At 40.0% G+C, this 19,927-nt stretch overlaps 1 protein-coding gene and 1 long non-coding RNA gene across 2 annotated transcripts in view; both read right to left on the bottom strand.

The window, feature by feature from the left end:
- LOC134577509 (tetraspanin-4-like) overlaps window positions 1-18,520 on the bottom strand; it is an 83,501-nt gene extending 64,981 nt beyond the window's left edge. The window contains exon 1 of the mRNA XM_063436277.1: window positions 18,261-18,520. The gene's annotated coding sequence lies outside the window, so the exon portion shown is untranslated. The remainder of the gene's footprint in view (window positions 1-18,260) is intronic.
- Window positions 1-19,927, bottom strand: part of LOC134577512 (uncharacterized) — a 747,008-nt gene that overhangs the window by 66,755 nt on the left and 660,326 nt on the right. The window lies entirely within an intron of this gene.

The following is a 19,927-nucleotide window of genomic DNA, read 5'->3' as shown; positions in this document are numbered from 1 at the left end:
TTATCGGTTTCCCTTTCCCCTTCCCATTCTCTCTCAGTTTCGTTTTTTATGTTGTTCTCGGTGGCGGATGGTTTTTATGTCTGTTCTTTCCTTCTAGGAAGGGGCCCGCGCTTCGTACAGATAATGGGGCACTCCTATGTGTAGTGGGCAGCCAGGCGCGAGGAAGACAGAGTTTATGGTCGTAACTTGGGTTTTCCCAATGAGTCACTACGGGTACGTTGGAGGGGGTTAAGGGAATTACGCTGGGATCAAATGTACTCAGAATGTTTTCAATTGAGCCGCAGAATTTAAGGTCCAGTCATCCTAGTATTACACGCAGGCAGGAATGACATCGGCCATGAAACAAGATATGGCACGCCGCTTTGCTCTCTTTAAGGAATTGACTATAGTTTGGCTGAAAATTATCCCTCGCCCAGTATGGCGGGCGAGTGCACATAGGAAAGGCTTAGAGAGGTGTAGGAGAAAAGTCAAAATGATGGTCTCAAGATATATTTGACGCTTGGGCTCGCCATTTTAAACTGGAAGGGGGCAATTCTAATGTCATAAAGGGGGGATGGGGTGCACCAGTCACTGGTAGGATTGAACATATTCAATGTGGGACTCCAGTCAGGAATTGAAGTTGCGCTGTCAGCAGGGGGGCGCGATGCTGGTACGGGGTAGGTGGCAGTATACTGGACAGCTCAAAGGAAAAGGTTAAGACGAAAAGTCACTTTGGGGAGATGACAGCCTGCACGGTAGCTGATGGCAAGTGCCGGCTGTTTAGGCTCATGGACAAAGGTAGGGGGGAACTGTTTGTTGGGCAGCCGCTCAACAGCGGACAGAGTTGGATAATGTTAAAGTTAAAATTTAATAAAGCTGTGGCAGTTGCCCTTATCCATTAACAAGGTGTGGACATGGATGATGGGTCAGCAGTCACGACACCAAACCTTTTACTAAATTCCAATTACAACATGAACCTTTTTTCATAAACCCCATACCTGCTGCATTGACCTCGAGCCTTGCCGAATCAATCCTTCTTCCCACTACATTAAAACCCTGTACCCCGAACAATAACCTCACCCTGTGCTACATAATGAACTCAATATCTGGTGCATTAAAATGGCACTGTTACATATAATGTAACTGGAGGTACTATTTATCTCACTGTGGTACTAGAAACTTGGGGCTTAAAATGAAATCGTGCCATAATTATATGAAGGCTTTTTTAGGATCCAACTCTGGCCTGGAGCCCTTGTCAGCATCCCTCCCCAGGAACGTCTCTGTCTATGCCGCCTCAATTTAGAGAAATATCAAAATAGGGATTGCGCTTGAAAACAAACAATAAACACACCCTTCCTGTTTGAAATATGTGACATTAGTATTAAATAAACAATTTAAATAAATCACGAGGAGTGCCTCCTTCTACCTAAAACCATAGACTGCTTCCTGCTCAATAAAGCTCAATGTCATATGTCAACGAAAACAATAAAAAAAGCCCATTCTTCTGAAAAAAAAAAACATTTTATTGAATGCAAGCTACTGGAAAATACTTGTTTGCCAAAGAGAAAATGAAACCCCCATACTTAAGTTCTGGCTATTATTAATATTTATCAACAAGTTGAAGATGATTCCACTTCTCGATTTCCCCGTAGCAGAGAGTCCTCTCTATCTTCCAATAGAATCTCAGAGATGTTTAACCGAATCGTGTTTCACAAGGTCCGGATTTATTAATGATCCGGAGAATAAAGTTAAAAAGTGTTTTCACAACTGAACTGCGATACAAAAAGGTGTTGACACTTCATAAATAAAAGTGGAGACTAAAATAATATTTAGTCATTTACTTTTCCTTCAAAATCATATTCTTCTGAGCAAAATATTTTAAATATGCAGAGAAAAAAAAAATCCCAGAGGAAACAACAACAACGCAGCCCAACAGATACATAAACAACGATATCTAAGAAGAAGAAACATCTCTAGAAAAACACGTGCCTCGACTTCCTCTTTATAAATAAAATAACTTGGGAAAGGGGGGGGAGGGGGTGAGTCTTCATATTGCGCATAATAGCAAGCAGCCCATGCTACGGAAAAAAGGGGGTACATTTCAGGAGGCCTGAATTATTAGATGTCACTTCATAACTAAATAAAAAGCATAATTAGATATTATTATTATTAAAGGGACACTATAGTGCAGTGTTCATGTCCCACTTACACCTGCAATGTAAATCATGGCAGGTTTTGAGAAGCTTACTTTGCAGGACTAAGACTGCCTCCCGTAGCTATCGATCAGACAGCCACTAGAGGCGCTTCCAGGATTCTAAGATACTCTGAATTCTGACGCCCTTAATCGACGATGGATGTCTTCACGCTTTGCATGAGTACATCCAGAGTCAGAGATATCCCACTCAGTGCTTTCCTATGGGGAGAGTCTAATGCTCTCGCCGTGCTTGCCGCACATGCGCTTTAGGCCACCCCATGAGATGACGTCGGAGGAGGTGCAGCGCTTAATCAATGCTGATGGTTAAAGTCGCTGGAATCGGGTGAGTTAACATGGCTTTTAACCCTTAGCGTTTTGGGGGAGGGGGAAGCAGAGGACATTCTCGTGTTAGGAATACAGATATATATATATATATTACTTTTAATGTTTCTGATTCACCCACCCTAGCAAACTCTGCTGCAGCATTTACTGAGTCGAATAAAGCAGTGAAGATAAGTAAAAAAAACATTTACTCGCCCCTACTGCAAATATTTTGGCATTTTGGGTCACAGTCAGTCTGGGATGCCTCGGGAACGCTAATGCACGATTGGATATCTACAGAGTAATTCCTGACAAGCGCAATATTATGGTGATTGGTAGGCTTTCTAAGTAATATATCCCTGTTGCATTGAGCACTGTAAGATTAAAGTCTAATGTGATGTCAGCCCACGAATACTAAATAAAACGAATGAGGGCATCAAGATGGGACATAATATATTAACTCTCTGGACTACTGCCCAGGGCACCATCCAAAGATCGTGATGATAGGTGATAGAGACAGACTATGCTTAGTAACGGGAGAAATAACACACTCAAACATCAACACAAGAATTCAGGGTACGGTGCAACCTTACAGCCAGCAGAGACACTGTTAGTGCTATTTAATAACATGAGGATTGTGGAGAAATGAAAATAAATTGCTACTTTAAACAGCTGAGTTGAAGCACTTTTCCAGTCTGGCTATTTTGGCAATTCTCACTATAGTGAATAACCCTATGTATTTTACGGTTATCTATGGAAATATGTGGGCAGAGCCTGACCCAGCTCTGAGGGAAATCGTCGCTGGATTCAGGTAAGTGGCTGATGGGGTTTTAACCCCTACAGCCCCGCGGGAGGGGGAGGGGGGACGAGGGAAGGGGCTCCTTAGAAACCTATAGTGCCAGGAAAACGGTTTTGTTTTCCTGGCACTATAGGATCCCTTTAAGCATTTGAAAGTGCCACACACAGCCAGTGCATTCACAGTCAGTGGATCTGTCTCCCAGCTCTGCCTAAGTTGTGTGTACACCAAACGGTGTGGACAATATGGACAACACTAATATCGGGCACAGACAACAATTATGATCCCACCGGGCCCTAGGCAGGTTACCAGTTTGGGACCCCTTTCATACTTCAAATAGGTATGGTTAATGGATAATGGGACCAAGAAAATGTATGGTTTCGATGCCCCTGTCTAATCCCTGGGCTTTGTTGCTCTATGATTAATCCTGCTCTGATCGGACAGATTGGTAACTGCAGTAATTTTTACAAATCAATGCAATTCTTAGTAACACTCTAATGAGAGTGGGGGGCTGGGTGCTCTGTACAACTGTGCAATTATTCATAGTTTTTATGGTGCTTAGAGTGACCCTTTAAAACAGTCACTTGTAATTGAATAAGTGTTAAAAAAAATAAGGTGAAACATCATCATTAAACTATCCTCAGTGTCAAAGGGGTCTCCGCTGCACTGGGAGCTATTACAGCGAACACAGCAGCAAAACTAATAATATGTGTCTAGTCAATCAATGGGAACACAATAAGTATCCAATTCTGGATTCTGACTCGAGAGTTAAGAACCAAGAACACCGTGCAGAAACTGTCATCCTGCCGCTATCTTAACCAATCAGGTATAAAATAGTTGAAAAATTGCTCTATGTGACGTTTTTTTTCCCACTTTAACCATGGTTACCTAAAAAAAATCCTACCGCAGTCCCGGTTTCCAATTCTACGGGATTGCTCATAAAAACCATTGCCCATAAACTTCCAGGAACCAAGATTAACTATGTTTTTCCAACCATCGGGCAGTCTTTTCTAGATATGAATCTGCATTGTGCCCCCTAGGAATGTATCACAGCTCTATTCCAGATCAGCCACTCAGCACACATTTGCATTGTATAATAGGCATTTTCAGTTATGCACAAAATATTTATTTAAGAGTGGACCGGTTGCTTGTCATTTTTTTCCTTCCAGACTGTAAATGAATGTGTTCTGGCCTCTGCAATTACATTGCAAGTCAAGCTCTTATATATGATAACTCACTTTCTCAAGTGCCGACTATACCTTCTTACAAGCATTGTTTGGTGTGGATGCACATTAGTCCATGTACTACATGCATAATGCATTAGACAAACGCACTGCGCGGCTCGTTAGAAATATCCATTACAGAAATTCATAACCGTATGTCACAGGAGCCCAGTGCCCTGATTGCTGTGCGTATGTACTGCTTGGAAAATCCCATATAAATACCAATACACACCACAGACAAACTCTGCTTTATAAGACACACAGAATAGCAAAACGATGGAAATATCAGGGGAAGCTACTGCAGTTGGGACCAGCTGCTAGGACCCATTGGCTTGGCAGGTGTGCCCCCCCGCGCGGACTCTCTTCTTGGTGATAAATTGTGAGAATATAGGGTGAGATGACTCCCTCTGCTTCCTACGATGCCACAGCAAACTCCATTCCTCCCTTATTTCCACTAATTCAAGGCACTGGACACAGAGATGGGGAATATGATAAAATAACCAGTCTTTGTGCTTCATTTTAATGGTTATTGTCTAATCCCATACAGAAGGTGTTGGAATGTAACAGGTCACAAGTTGTTTATAGAACAGTACGGTGTAGATCACATATGGAAATCTTGGTACAAATGGATTGCCCTAAATCAGGGCTGTAGGTAACCTGCGGCACTCCAGATGTTGTGGATCCCCCCCCCCCCACCCCCGATGCTTTGCCAACATTATAGCTGTAAGATCATTTATGGAAGATGTAGTCCACAACATCTGAAGGGACAATAGTTGTCTACCCCCTGCTTTAAATTGACGAGCTGCATTTATGCAAGCAATTTTAAACTTCAACAACATTCATGATCATTATAACATTACAAAACAGAGATACGATTTATAAAAATGACAAAGATCTCATATAGGATATCGTGTGATACCAATCATCTCTAACTTCTGGAGCAGTAAGTGACCGGCCAACACGAGGCCCTTGTCTTCTCTCCAGTTGAGAAGACAGAAAGTAACTGCCCTGGCTCTCATACCCAGAAGGCTTGGAGGGATGGTTTGAGGTCACACTTCCAAACCTTCTAATTATTAATATAAAGGTGTTGGAGGGGTCAGTTCTGAAGGCACTGTAGCAACTTGAATACAATGATGTTGTTGTAGTGACAACAGTGTGCTTTTAAATTGAGGCCTTAATGTATAGTGTGTAATGGAAACATGCGTATATTACCAGAACAAAAGTCTGGATACAGATTGTTTTATGCCACATACAGGGAATTGTGAGAGAAATTGTTACAGACATTAACCCTCTTCACCTTTAATACATTTGGACTATATCTCTAGGGCTTTGTAATTGCTCTCCCATATCACTACAGAAACAGGACGAAGTATGCTTTACCTCCAAAGATCTGGCAAAGACGTCAGTGGGTCAGACCCCCGTTACTAAACTGATACCATTAGAGGTGCTGTATAATTGGTCTTTCAGAAAGAGAGATGTAAACGTCCCTGACTGGGCCCTATTAAAAAGGGGCTTGAGAACATCCTTAAACTGTGGAAGACAGGAAAAAAGACCAAGAGTCACATGTGCAACGAGCCTTCTTGTAGAGTTGTATTCTTCATTCTGTCCTATCGGCTGTTAGAGCGCACAGCTAGCTCATTCGTCTTTGTTGTCAATGTTCGCCAGGAAAAGCAAGATATCAGTATATTTAAAAAAAAACATATACCGTATATACACTTTTAAAGTATCTTGCTCCTGGTGAAACAATATCGCAAGACTGATGGGAACGTGAAAGATGGGAAGGGTGAGAATAAATTACGTTTCCTTAAAGAAGTAAAATACATTATTACTTAAAGGGACTTTATAAACCTCTTAGTATTGGATATCCTCAGCAACAATTCCTTGTCGTGAAAGATGATTTGTCCCTCGTGTTAGTTGGCTGCTTGCTCTTAATTCTGTGAAACAATGACTACCTAAGTTCAATTGACTATTTTCCAGATGTTGCTAAGTTGACCGCGGTTTCCGATTTTCATGTATCTCGTGAGCTACGGTGCTTTTTGCCAATCATTGTTTATTCTGGTAAACAGCTCTTTAATGAAGCATACACCCTTTCACTTTTATCACTACTTAATAGTTTTGGGGGATTTTTTTATCAGCACAATCTCGATATGTTTTTGGCACAAAAATTTTTCCTAGTTTATATTTATTTTCAGTGGCAGAGGTTAGTGGAGCTAAGAGAATGAGGCAGATGGGTATCATATGAATAAAACAAAAAATACAATGTATAAGCATACATATTATTCAAATTGTAGCAAAAAGGTATACATTTGAACATGTATTTTTGGCAAACTAATAGTCACCCCCATCCCATGACACATGACATCAAACTCCCCCATCTCCAGCAACGACTATGTCATCAAGATATAAATCTCCAGTGATTGCTCTGTTGCTACAATTAGACTGGTTACATGGGCTGCCAATTATTCAATTTTCAACCAACTCATTTGTTATTAATAAGGACCTATCACAAGAATGTTAAAAGGATTTTTTTTGTAACCAAATTAAAGAGACAGATCTTGTAACGTGATCGGTTTAAAAAAAAAAAAAAAATTAAACTACGGTACTTTTTAAATTGTAAACATATTTCATTTACATTTATAAAATAAAAAAACTAAATTTTTTTCCATTGTTTATGGGTGTTTCTCAGAGGGAGTAAAAAAAAATTAATGAGAATATGGTGAGAGAGAATTTGTTTTAATTAACATAATCATTCGTCATCCTATCACAAACAAACCATTATATGTTATTAAAATCAGCAGTCTCCAAAGTAAATCTGAAAATTTTCAGGTTGAAATAAATGAGAAAGAGGATTTATCGATGAGAAGAATTTAATTGGACCTCAAAAAGACTGCCGTGATGTCAGATGGGGACTGGTGTAAAGTACCGTTTAGTCTGACACTGGATTTCAGGTCAGATTTTTGCTAAATTTTAAATGTTTTTTTTTAATTAAATATTAGCGGGGGGGGGGGGGGGGGGAACCTAATTACAGATGGATGTCCAACCAGGTATTCTAAATTAAAAAAAAAAAAAACTGCTATATTAAAAAAAGTTGGAGTAACGTTTTGAAATTGCTACATACGTTCTTATAAGGAGAATTGACAGAAAACCTTGACACAATGGTAATTTAACACCCCATCTTTCCCACTGAGCAATCAGCAGACACGAAAAGAGATTTTGTTTTTATGCCAACATGGTGTTTGGCACAACCCTATGCCTTTAGGTCTTGAATAGCACTTCTTAACATTTTCCCTTCTATAAGTTACCCAAGTTCCCTTCAGATTGATCCACTATGCTTATTAGATGCGATTTGGGTAAATCCTGGAAGGTGGCTGAGCTAAACCACAGCCCCCTATATACTTGGAAGAAAAGAAGTCTCAGATTATTACACTGTAGACATTTCCCTTGGACCCACGGCAATCTGCATTCCCTCCACGTCCTCAACTTAATCTTTCTCCTTCTCCCCTTCCACTCATATCCTCTTCTCCGCCCTCCTTACATGGGGAAACCAAGGCCCCCCATTTTTTGTCTCTCTCTCTTTTTATAATTGTTAAGTTTTCTTTTGCTACATTTAATTTGAGGTTTATCACCGACATCAACCGCTATTTGCAACGTGACGTCTTCTCTTTGCTCGTTTGAATGCTCAATAGTTTTTATATCTTTTTTTTATTTTTTATTTTTTATTTTTTAGAATGCAAACAAGGTCTATCATTTTGGACCTTTCCAGATATCCTTATTTGATGATCAAGAAAATGAAATATAATAAATTACATTCTTTGCAATTTTGTCCCACAGGAGCATAAAAAAAAGAAATGATTGCAAAAAGTAAAAATCTAATTCTCCCCTAGATCAAAGGCAAGCTGTGATCTCTTAGCTGTTGATCCAGTAGCGAGGACACTTTGATGCTGTCATCATAGCTCTCAGCAAGTCATCATTGGAAAGTCGCTCGTAGGCAATGGCACGTAAAGCATAAGTATTCACTATTTCACCGTGTTCTTAAAATACCTACTTCTTTTAACCCCTTAAGGACACATGACGTGTCTGACATGTCACAATTCCCTTTTATTCCAGATGTTTGGTCCTTAAGGGGTTAAAGAATATTCAAAGCTGAGTTTGGCAACGTTCTCAGTCCCTCCAAAATCTCGATGCACTGTGTGTTCTGCATCTGGCTTTATAGTGGGTCTTTTTTTTATTTATTAATAAATGGTTATAAATTTATATGAGTGTTATAAATAATATGGAACTGGAAAAATTATTTGTAGTGTAATTTGGGGGAGGGAAGGGGCCAGTGTATTAATTTGAGGGAGGGAAGGGGCCAGTGTATTAATTAGAAGGAGGGTGGGGGCCAGTGTATTAAATTGGGGCAGGGAGTTGGCACTGTATTTGAGGGAGAGAGGTGGGAGTGGGGCAGTGTGTCAAATTGGGGGGAGGGCAGTGTATTAAATTAGGGAAGGGAGGGGTGCAGTGTATTAAATTGGGGAAGGGAATGCAGTGTATTAAATTAGAGTGGTGGCAGTGGGGCAGTGTGTCAAATTGGGGGGAGGGCAGTGTATTAAATTAGGGAAGGGAGGGGTGCAGTGTATTAAATTGGGGAAGGGAATGCAGTGTATTAAATTAGAGTGGTGGCAGTGGGGCAGTGTGTCAAATTGGGGGGAGGGCAGTGTATTAAATTAGGGAAGGGAGGGGTGCAGTGTATTAAATTGGGGAAGGGAATGCAGTGTATTAAATTAGAGTGGTGGCAGTGGGGCAGTGGGTTAAATTGGGGGGAGGGCAGTGTATTAAATTAGGGAAGGGAGGGGTGCAGTGTATTAAATTGGGGAAGGGAATGCAGTGTATTAAATTAGGGAAGGGAATGCAGTGTATTAAATTAGAGTGGTGGCAGTGGGGCAGTGTGTTAAATTGGGGGGAGGGCAGTGTATTAAATTAGGGGAGGGAGGGGTGCAGTGTATTAAATTGGGGAAGGGAAGGCAGTGTATTAAATTAGAGTGGTGGGAGTGGGGCAGTGTGTTAAATTGGGGGGGGGCAGTGTATTAAATTAGGGGAGGGAGGGCAGAGTATTAAATTAGAGTGGTGGCAGTGTATTAGATTGGATTTGGGGGCAATGTATTTGAATTGTCGGCAGTGTATTAGAATAGGGGCAGTGGGCAGTGTATTAGATTGAGTTTGCATGTACACGCTGAATGCTCCCCATAGAGATGCTGATTGGCCACGCAGCTTTTTGCAATGGGAAAGAATTGGAATGGCTGAGATCATCAAGTTTGATGATCTCAGCCAAAGTGCAGAACACACTCATAGGAATTCAAAATCAACACGATAACGTCATTTGTTGTTTTACTGCTGTGCAACAGCATACATTCACCACTTCAGCCCCATTACCAAACTTTTCTTAATATGTCAAGACTGCAACATTGATTATATGCAAATGCACGTCTCCTTAAAATAAATCCGCTCTTTTGTTTACTTTGAAGCTCCATGAGCATGAGGACATCCAGTGTCAGTTAGGCAACTTTTTTTACACTGTACATTTTTCGAAATAAAGTTTCTATGAAAACTGATGTTTTCGTTTTTTTGCGGCCCTCTTAAACTTTGGCCCATGTTAGCCTTTGAGTTTGACATGCTTGCTTTAGATGTATTCATTAGTAATTAGTAGATATGCCTATTGTCATTCAAAGTTTTTAAGCATAAAGCAAACAAGTAATAAATATCACATATTGAGAATCAGACCCAATAAAAACAAAGATCATATCATGTCTGTAGATATATTTAAGGAGTTACAATTATACATCAAAAGATCGGTTTAGGAAAGTTGGGGAAAGAGCGACGAAAGGAGAAAACAAGAGGGGAGGAAAATTAAAAGGGAAGTGGAAGAAGGTGGAAAAGAAAAAAAGGAGAAAAAAAGGGAAGGGGGAAATTTAATACAGACTTCCCGAGTCATGCAAGGCAGGCATATGCGCTCTGCAGATTCTTCTGGGATCATAACAACCTGAAGTTGAAGTATGTGGATGATTTGAGACATGTGCAGGTCGAATCAGACCCGGAGAATAGCCACCACGTCCAGCGACTCCATGTAGAGCTGTATTTTTGGTAGTTGCCAGAAGCAGATTGAATCAAATTCTCTATGGAACATTGTCCACAACCCTACTAATCCAGATCGCTTTCCCAATATATAATATTGAAGTGATACCTTCTCCGCAGGAGTGATTAACGTTGTGTACAGTGCCAATACAACAAACATTATGTTGCACGCAGAGAGATTCAAAGAAGGTAAACAGACAGGATGAAGACGGAAGGCTAGGCATGAGGGAGATGAAATGTGAAAGTTCGTGGTATTAAAACTTCAACATCAATAAAGAGGCTGAGGGATGTCGAGGTTCGAGGAGTAGGAGCCATCTTGAAATACATCCACAAGCCACAGAGAATAAGGAAGATCAAGAGAGACAATATATCACCTGGACAGCGCAGGAGGAAATTTAGGGTTGCCAGAGATGGAGGACAAGGGGAAGACCTGTGGAGACAGATTAAACTACTGAGCAGTTTGTCTCCAGACTGGCAATGTATAAGGCATAGTTAGATGGATTTTTGGAAAATCGAGGCATTCATTTAATGGAACCCTTGGGAGAGCGTACAAAAGGAAACTCAGAAAAAACATTCACCGTCTCCACTCAACAATTACTCAGTGGTGAAGAAACCCATCCTCTGAAGAAGTATCCTCTGAAGAAGTTGATACTTGGACACATCTGGCTTAGGATAGGCAAGAAGGTTGTATCATAAGTGTGCCCTGAGGCTCTCTTAGTAGATATGATGACTCAATAAACTTGGGAGAGCGTACAAAAGGAAACTCAGAAAAAACGTTCACCATCTCCACTCAACAATTACTCAGTGGTGAAGAAACCCATCCTCTGAAGAAGTATCCTCTGAAGAAGTTGATACTTGGACACATCTGGCTTAGGATAGGCAAGAAGGTTGTATCATAAGCGTGCCCTGAGGCTCTCTTAGTAGATATGATGACTCAATAAACTTGATTAACATTTAAGAAGTTCTGTTTTAATTATAGCAGTTTATTCTGCTTTTAAGTGTAAGCTGTTAGACGAGGACACTGTGTAATACAACCATTAATTACAGAAAGGTCAAATGGTAACTCCATGTAAGCAGTCCATAAAGAGATAAACATAACTTTAACCTCTTAATAAAAACCTGATGTGGAAAGACTCGCCTAAAGCGTTGTAGACTACCTGTCGAATAGAGACAGAGACGTCAATCAGTTTCATTGGCTTTCTATTTCTATATGCCATATGCTACTAATTTAGTCTGCATTCATTCTAAGAAATCCTGAAATTAGTTTTACTTTACATGGAAAAAAAAAACTACGACAATAGGGAATATTCTATTTTTAGCTGTTTCTCTCCATCTATTGTTTGTGCCCCATAAGGCTTTGATAGTTGTGTGTTATTGAGAGGCTGACCTGTTCCTTGCAGCTAACAGCCCAAATATCTACACCTAATGCAATCCAGATGTGATTTCTGCTGGATTAAATGCCGAGGAATTGGCCGGGATCCCGGCTTCAAGGCGCATGGTGGGGAGAGAGACTCAAATGGGAAGCTGAATCCTTCTGTTCTGGCTTTTAGAGCTTGAGGATTCTTATTATTTTAAGCCAGGGGGACAAAATGCAGTCCCCTAGTTTGGGGGTTGGAAAAACATAATGAAAATTGTAGTTCAAGTCAGACAACACCTGGGAGTCTACAATTTGGACACCCCAGCGAAGGGGTCCCGACGCTATCAGTTTTGGGGGTAATCTACTTGTCACAAGACACGTAACTTTAAAGAGCATTAAATTTCATGTAAACATTGTGCTAGCAAAATTACTAGCAAATGTGTAGATTTTCCAACAAACCAATCTAAAGATATGGACTCACACCTCACTTTTCAATCAATTCTCAGCATAGAAGCCTAAATCTGCAGCATAGCATAGCCCCCACTTTTGAGGACTGTATGACAGGGGAAAGCAGAAGAACCCTTCTACGTAACTATCCACGTAATCCTGGATGTAGGGGACAGGCCAGAAGGCTGTCTCTCAGCTCTGCATGCTTGACGCCAGGTAGACACGACCCCTTCAGTGGGAGGGAACACCCACTTCCCAGGCAGTGCAAAGCATTATGCAAGTAGTGTCACTGGTGATGCCCCCGTCCCACTTACATATCTCCCAATGCTAGGAGGTACGTTATTTGTTTAAATACTTTGAGGGTTATTCACTTCATCGAGAATCGCAGGGAAATTAATGTGAATTTTAAATTTAAGGCCAAAATTGCTGAAATGAAAATAGATCTAATTTGGAGAATTATTCTGATTCGGCAAGTTAGGCCTTAATTATAAAGTTCACTTAGAATTCCCTGCAATCCTCACCTTAGTGACTAACCTTATTAGTATTAAGAGGTCTTGTGATAATCACGACAGATGCCCTTTGTTCATTAATAAGTGTGACATCATATTATTTTAATATTCTGCATTATTCCTAATTTAAATAACTTACTGCACTCCATTCGCGATGCTAGTAATTATAAACTATTTTCTAAAAGAAAGCGCATAGCAGAAAGGCCAAGGTGGGGGATGTACCCACTTGTTGAAATCTCCTTTTAAGCCCAGTAATAAAAATGAACTGTAATGGGATTGGGGGGCGGATCTCGACAGGGATCACAAAACACCTCTATTAGCAAGCTCCTCGGGGCTCGAAATGGATCAGAAAATATGTGTAAGTTAGAGGTGAGAGAGAAACAATGCATGCAGCTTACATGAGGCTCCACCATGCCTGGCCAAAGGATTCTACTGCCAGCACGTGTGAGTAATAAAGACTGCAAAGAAGGGGGGGTGGGGGGGGTGGATAACTCATGTGAAATCCAGATGTGCGTTTAATGTTTTCTCCGCTGGGGCCTGGGAATACAGACTTGGAGAAGGCCACTGTGTTTTCGATTCCCGTGCACAACGTGACAGTGTGTCCAAATAGAGATATTAAAATAGAACAATGGTGGCGAATTAATATAGTCCAAAAACAGTGCAAACACATTCATAATAGAATGTTGTGATGTTTGTGCTCAGTATTGAGCCCATGCAGCAAGCATGGACATACATCAAATAATCTACAAGCTCTGCCTCTCTCCAAATTACAATACAAAGGAACACAATAGAACATTGTGTGTGTGTAATGTTGTATTAACGCATTTTAGGTTAGTTCAGTAGTTCTGAATTGAATACTATTATTATCGCCATTTATATAGCACCAACAGATTCCGTAGCGCTTTGATATCTCTAAGGTATATTGTATCATGCTAAAAAAATATTTTTCAACTGCCACCTGCCCAATTCCTCATTTGGCTTATTCATATTCCATCTATTTTCCCTATTTATGGACCAATGACTGACTACGTCTCCTGCTCATAAACGTGATCGATGCTCAGGTGTTATAAGGCTATGTAAAACATAGTGCTGCTTTATATATAAAAGTAATGATACACAATATTAAATAAATGGAACTTTATATAGTGGAACGTGTCTAAAGGGACACTTCACTGCCCAAAAATAAAAATCTCTGTTTAGTAGATCGTTTAAAACCTCACTTCTTTATGAAAGCATATAAATTAAACTGTTAATAGCTTCCCCTCCCTGCACCTTGCTTCCTCTTCTGCAAAAAAACTAACCCTAAACTAGTCTAGCAACCTATATTTTCCCGTACATGAAACATCCTACCCCTACCTCTTGTTCCACTTTATCGCACTACTTCTAGAATGTAAGCTTGTGTGAGCAGGGCCCTCTGTTCCTGTGCATTCATCTCATCTTGTTACAAATACATGTCTGTTAGTCCACCTATTGTACAGCGCTATGACATTCGTTGGCACTCTATAAATGACAATAATAATATACCACATATGAGAATATAAATGTATTTACATTTTTTATAAAAAAAATCATTTGAGGATTCATCTAAAACAGTTTGCAAAAGCTGCAGATCTTGTCTGAAGCCTTTGCCAATTTCTAAAGCCCGCCCAGACTTTCTGTTTCTGTCCAATCACAGACTTCCCCATGCAGCTCGATGAGAAGTCTTTGCAAGGCAAGTGCTCTGGGCAATTGAGTTTATTTCCACTGAGTTAACCAAACCAGGAAGTAACAAGGGCCACTTATCTGATTGACAGCCAGGGAGGTGTAACATGGTTAATTGACATAAATCAGTTTTGTAAAATGAAAAAAAAAGAGGACACATATAAATCATCTCAGAAAGTGCTTATGTGGCCTGGAGTGACCCTTTAAGCACGGGATTGGGACGGTGACAAGGAATATCATATGTCAAGAGGGTTGATCCATTGCAAGTTGTTTTATTGTTTTATAACTGGAAATAAAGTCATACATAAAAACAAAATGATGATAAACTGCCAGGTACTGTTTGTGATACATGGACTTTTATCCTGGGTTTTATGCCCCTGTGGTTCAGTACATGCAGGCTGCCCTGACTTACAGACCACCCTTTCCTACCCACTGATTGAGGCACATGCCGATATTCACAGCCCTCGTTTCAGAAGATCCAACTGTCAGCTGATGGTAAAATGCCGTACATCTGCTGAGATATATATGGTTTTACTGCACACTCTCTGTATACTATTGCTTTAATTAAATGGGCTTGCTGCAGTGGTTATGGTGCTTAGGAGTGGACATTGATTACTGAGAGTTAGAAATGCATGTTTGTTTTGTAGCGTTTTTTTTAAAGTGTCACTGTCAGGGGGTCTGGTGCCCAGGCAGGCAGGCAGGCGAAGGTGAGTTCTACCTACATTAATTTGTCCCTCACGTGAGCCGCCTCTGCCGGCAGGTCCTCTTCTGCTCCTGGTGCTTCAACGCGAGCAGCAGATGTCACTGCTCTACAAGACTACAGCATTGAGGCCTATGTCCTCCTTAGACAAAGTCAATTACCTCCAGCCGTCATTTATGGATGGCTAGGGGACTGACACTTCTTGACGACTGTAGCTCCACCCAGTGTCAAGAAGTGTTGGGTGTAGGAAAAATAAATTAGACAAAGTGGTCCATAGACTAGAGCGGGCATAGGCAACCTTCGGCATTCCAGATGTTTTGGACTACACCTCCCATGATGCTTTGCCCGCATTATGGGTGTAAGAGCATTATGGGGGATGTAGTTCAAACATCTGGAGTGCCAAAGGTTGCCTATCCCTGGACTAGAGGAAGCGTGTGGAAAAAGGTAAGTGCGATGTGACAGTGTTGCTTTAATTAAAGGCTTCCTAGAGAAATACACATATCTATGTATTACACACCAAGCCATAAATCCCAGAGAGGAAGATTCAGCATAACAAACACCATCTCACCTCCAGTCTCTCGGCTTACATAATATTATACGTGTTCCGTGAGAAATTAAGTTTTACCCATGACTCACTCATTGGTTAGTGTGTGATTTTATATTTGAGGTTAACATGTTAAATAAGGCCCAGTAAAACCACAATAAAAAGAAATATTCATCCCACGGGAATATACGCCAGTTTTCTGCTCCAGTTTAAACAGCTTATGGTATTAAAAACATGCTTGATATATTGGAGGGTTATTTGCAATTCGGCTAGGTTACCCTTATTTTGTTAGCCTTCTGTAAATTACCCAGAGTTCATAGCTTTGTAACTAACCCCCAATGATCTGCACCTTCACACAAAGTAAGATTCAATTAGTGAGGTTCCAATGTTTCATATAGTCTACTTTTCCCTGAAGGAATATAACGGATTTCAGTGACCTAGATTCTCCTTAAAGGGTCATAGAATGCATTACTTTGGGAGTTTAAAGAGTAATGATGTCTTGTGCAGCTTTAACCAAGTGTCACAAGACGTGGGGCCCCAGGATCCTGATCATGATAACCTACCTCTACAGGCTTCATCAAATTAAATTATTTCCTTGTGTTAAAGGGGTACTATCACTTTTCTGAAAGAAAAAAAAACATCCAAAATCACCTATAACTTGTAGTAACCCTTTTTTCATGCGATGCTCCATTTTCTTTAAAATTTATATTAAAGATTCAGCAAGTGACATCATCATTTGTTTCAGTCAAGGCACAGTCAGGGCACACAATGTAAACGAGGAGGAGAAACACAAACATGGTTTCATGTCTCCTATTCTCGGTGCCTTTACTATGCCGACTGCCAAGTGCAAAGGACAGAACTTTATAATAAATGACCGACAGGAAGCTGTAAATTAATATTTGTGAAATTAAGAGCATAAGTAAACATTATATTAAATAGCCCAGGAAGTGGCTGTTTTACTTTAAAACATTTTTTTTTTAAATGTAACAGTAATACTGATCTCTTGTAAAAAAAAAAAATGTTTTGACTAATCATTACTATACCCTCACCATCCTTTAACCCCTTAAGGACACATGACGTGTGTGACACGTCATGATTCCCTTTTATTCCAGAAGTTTGGTCCTTAACGGGTTAAAGCAGAACAATTTGCTTTTCTAGAACTACAAATGCAATATAATAAATTCAGCCATAATGAACAAAGTAAGATTTGGAATTTTTGGGAGTTGACTTTCACTCCCCTTGAGATGCAGCTGCTGGGAAAAAAAAATTGGTTATCAAAGACGGAAACAAAAAAAAAAGGTGCTAATCTAGGTCAAATTTAGAAAGAAAGAAAAGTTCAGTCCACTGGAACGCTCCATTGGTTTCCATGGTGACTACCGTACGTTTAAAACTTTGTTCGAAAATGACTCTTAATACCTAACTAAACACCATAATTTCCTACACAGACTGCCCGCCTTAGTCTCTCCACCGTACGTAATAAACAAGAATCAGAAGTAAAATATTCCTCGCCAAATATTCAGGAACTGAATTTAAAGTGGTCATGACTACTTTGGAAAAGGATCATTCGCAATAATCCGAATGAAGGCTTTGTTTCTCTGCTACGTAGCGAAAGAGTTAATGTTTAAAATGTTTGTACAAGGAAGGGGGGAGAAAAAATTGCAAAGTAATATATAAAAAGTCATTAAAAACGTCTTATTCCGTAAAAAGTCAAAGAACGCTATTCACTTAATACTGAAATGTAAACAGGAAGCAACATTTTAACGTTTAGTTGGAAAAAAAATGCAATTTAATTTTCAATTCACTAAAATTTGCAGCTTAGTCGATAAATCTAAGAATACATTTCGAATATATACTCTGCGTGAATAAGAAAAAAAGAAAATAAATAATTGATACTGAAATGTTGTAATTCTTTAGGTATTTAGTTTAAAGGGAATTTTAACAATACTCTTAAATAACTCATGACCCTAGATCCATGCTCACTAGTTGTGCGGGCTGATACTCTCCAATCTGGGGACAGAATAATGTTCAAAAATCATTAAAATTGGATTGTTTTTGAGCGATACTTAGACTGGCCTTGTCTCTGCAATTCTCTGTGAACTACAATTCCCATGATGCACGTCCACTTTTCAGATAACTTAAACTAGCCATCACTGCGTACGTCTCCTATAAATAATGCTCTTTTGATTTAAGTACCACAGTCGTTTTCCAGCAATCCACTGCACGCACTACTATCATTCTCAGCCAGACTGATGTTCTGAATTTATTTACTCTAACTTTTACCTTAAACCCCATCACCCTGCGACTCAGTACCGGTATATAGCTACCTGCCAAATGTAAAACCCATTTACATTTACAATATCTATCCACACTCCACTTACCTCTGTATTCCAATAGACTGCAAAGGATCAGAAACTGTCCAACTGTTTCCCTTTAAACAATGTATCACTCAGAATGAGCACAGTCTGGTAGAGAACAGTTATGGGATTTGTAGTGTTGCTTTAATTTCCTCTCTTCAGTCTTTTGTTATAAATAACCACGAACTGTACAATAATCCTGCTTTTACTTTCTAAGCTCTTTGCAGTCTCTGTAGCTCCCAACAGCACTGTCAGCTCAGCAAAGTGTCTGTCTGCAGTATGAGAGGGAGTACTGGGGGGGAGAGGAAAAGTCTCTGAATTGGTCATGTGACTGGGAGTTTTTAGGTGAGGGTCTTGGAGGAAATGAATGGGGAGGGGGTAGACCAACTCTATATGGGCATCATCAGCACACAGGGTGTGGGGTAATACAAACAGTGTGTAAGAAAAAAAAGTTTTGTGTGTTTTTTTTTGGTTAAACAAAGAAAAGAGTTCTAAGTTTTTATTTTGCATTGTGGAAGAGTTTGTGTAATAACAAACCATTTTCCTTTGGAAGGAATTCAATTTCTTTCTCAACTTTTTCCTATCTTCTGACACAGTTAAAGGTCCCTGGAGCCTTAAATAGAGTGGGTATGCTAGAACAGACTTGGCTGGATAGTTTGGTGTGCCTTTCAGAATGAATTGTCCAATACCGATTCGTAATCATAAAAAAATATAAATGTTTTCATCCTGTGGATTTTACAACAAAAGTGAAGTGAACGGAACATTTTTATGATGCCAAAAAACAAAACAAAAAAAAACTGCTATTTGAGTTTGGAATCCTTAAAATGCATTTTAAAATGTTATTTGTGTTAAAGTAGAATAAGCACCATGGAAATAAATTATATCCAGTCGGACACGTTTAGGGAATAATACCAGGCATGCGCATACGATTATTTTATTAAATTGGGAATTGTACAACATTGATAATAGAACTGCAATTTTTGATTAATAAAAAAAAAAACTGAATAGGTTAAAATTCTACAAATTCAATATTTTTTCAGCTTGATTATTTTACAAATATGGTAATACTCCCAACACCATAACCACTGCAGGCAGCTCTAACGACCATCTCCTCACCCCGAATTGATAGTATCTGGGGTACACTGGAGGCTGCTGCCAACCTCTCTACGACGTTTAGAAGTGCCAGAAGTTACTGCTTAGGAGCTTTCATTGGCCATTCTGACCTAGGAAGTGGCTCGTAGAGGACCCCAGGTCAAACTGTTCTAAAAGGGTTAGGCTACTTATACTGGGGGCACCAGGGCATTCCTAACACCATAACCACTACAGCTTAGTTTTTTTTCCTTTAAAATTACAAATTCCTATGGTCCTTTGAGAAAACAATGACTGGATCACATAAAGCAACATATATCAAGATTGGTATGTTAAAGAAACACTTGAAGCACCATAACCACTATGTACTGCTGTAGTGTTTATTACGCCAGGAGTGCCATGGCACCTACCCAGAATAAATAGTTATAACTTACCTGGGTCCAGCCATGGGCTTGACATCACCTCTTCTGCTGCTGGAAGCTCCACTGCGCTAAGCAGTGCAGGGCCGTGCTCATTGGCTGAGAGCGTCAGCTGAGTGCTTCAGCCAATGAGACTGCGCTTATTTCAGTGTCAGGAGCTTTTGGCAGCAGGTAATATGGTGG

The sequence above is a fragment of the Pelobates fuscus genome, chromosome 11 (genome assembly GCF_036172605.1).
Source record: "Pelobates fuscus isolate aPelFus1 chromosome 11, aPelFus1.pri, whole genome shotgun sequence".
Taxonomy (NCBI): domain Eukaryota; kingdom Metazoa; phylum Chordata; class Amphibia; order Anura; family Pelobatidae; genus Pelobates; species Pelobates fuscus.
This window is presented reverse-complemented; position numbering and strand designations above follow the sequence as displayed.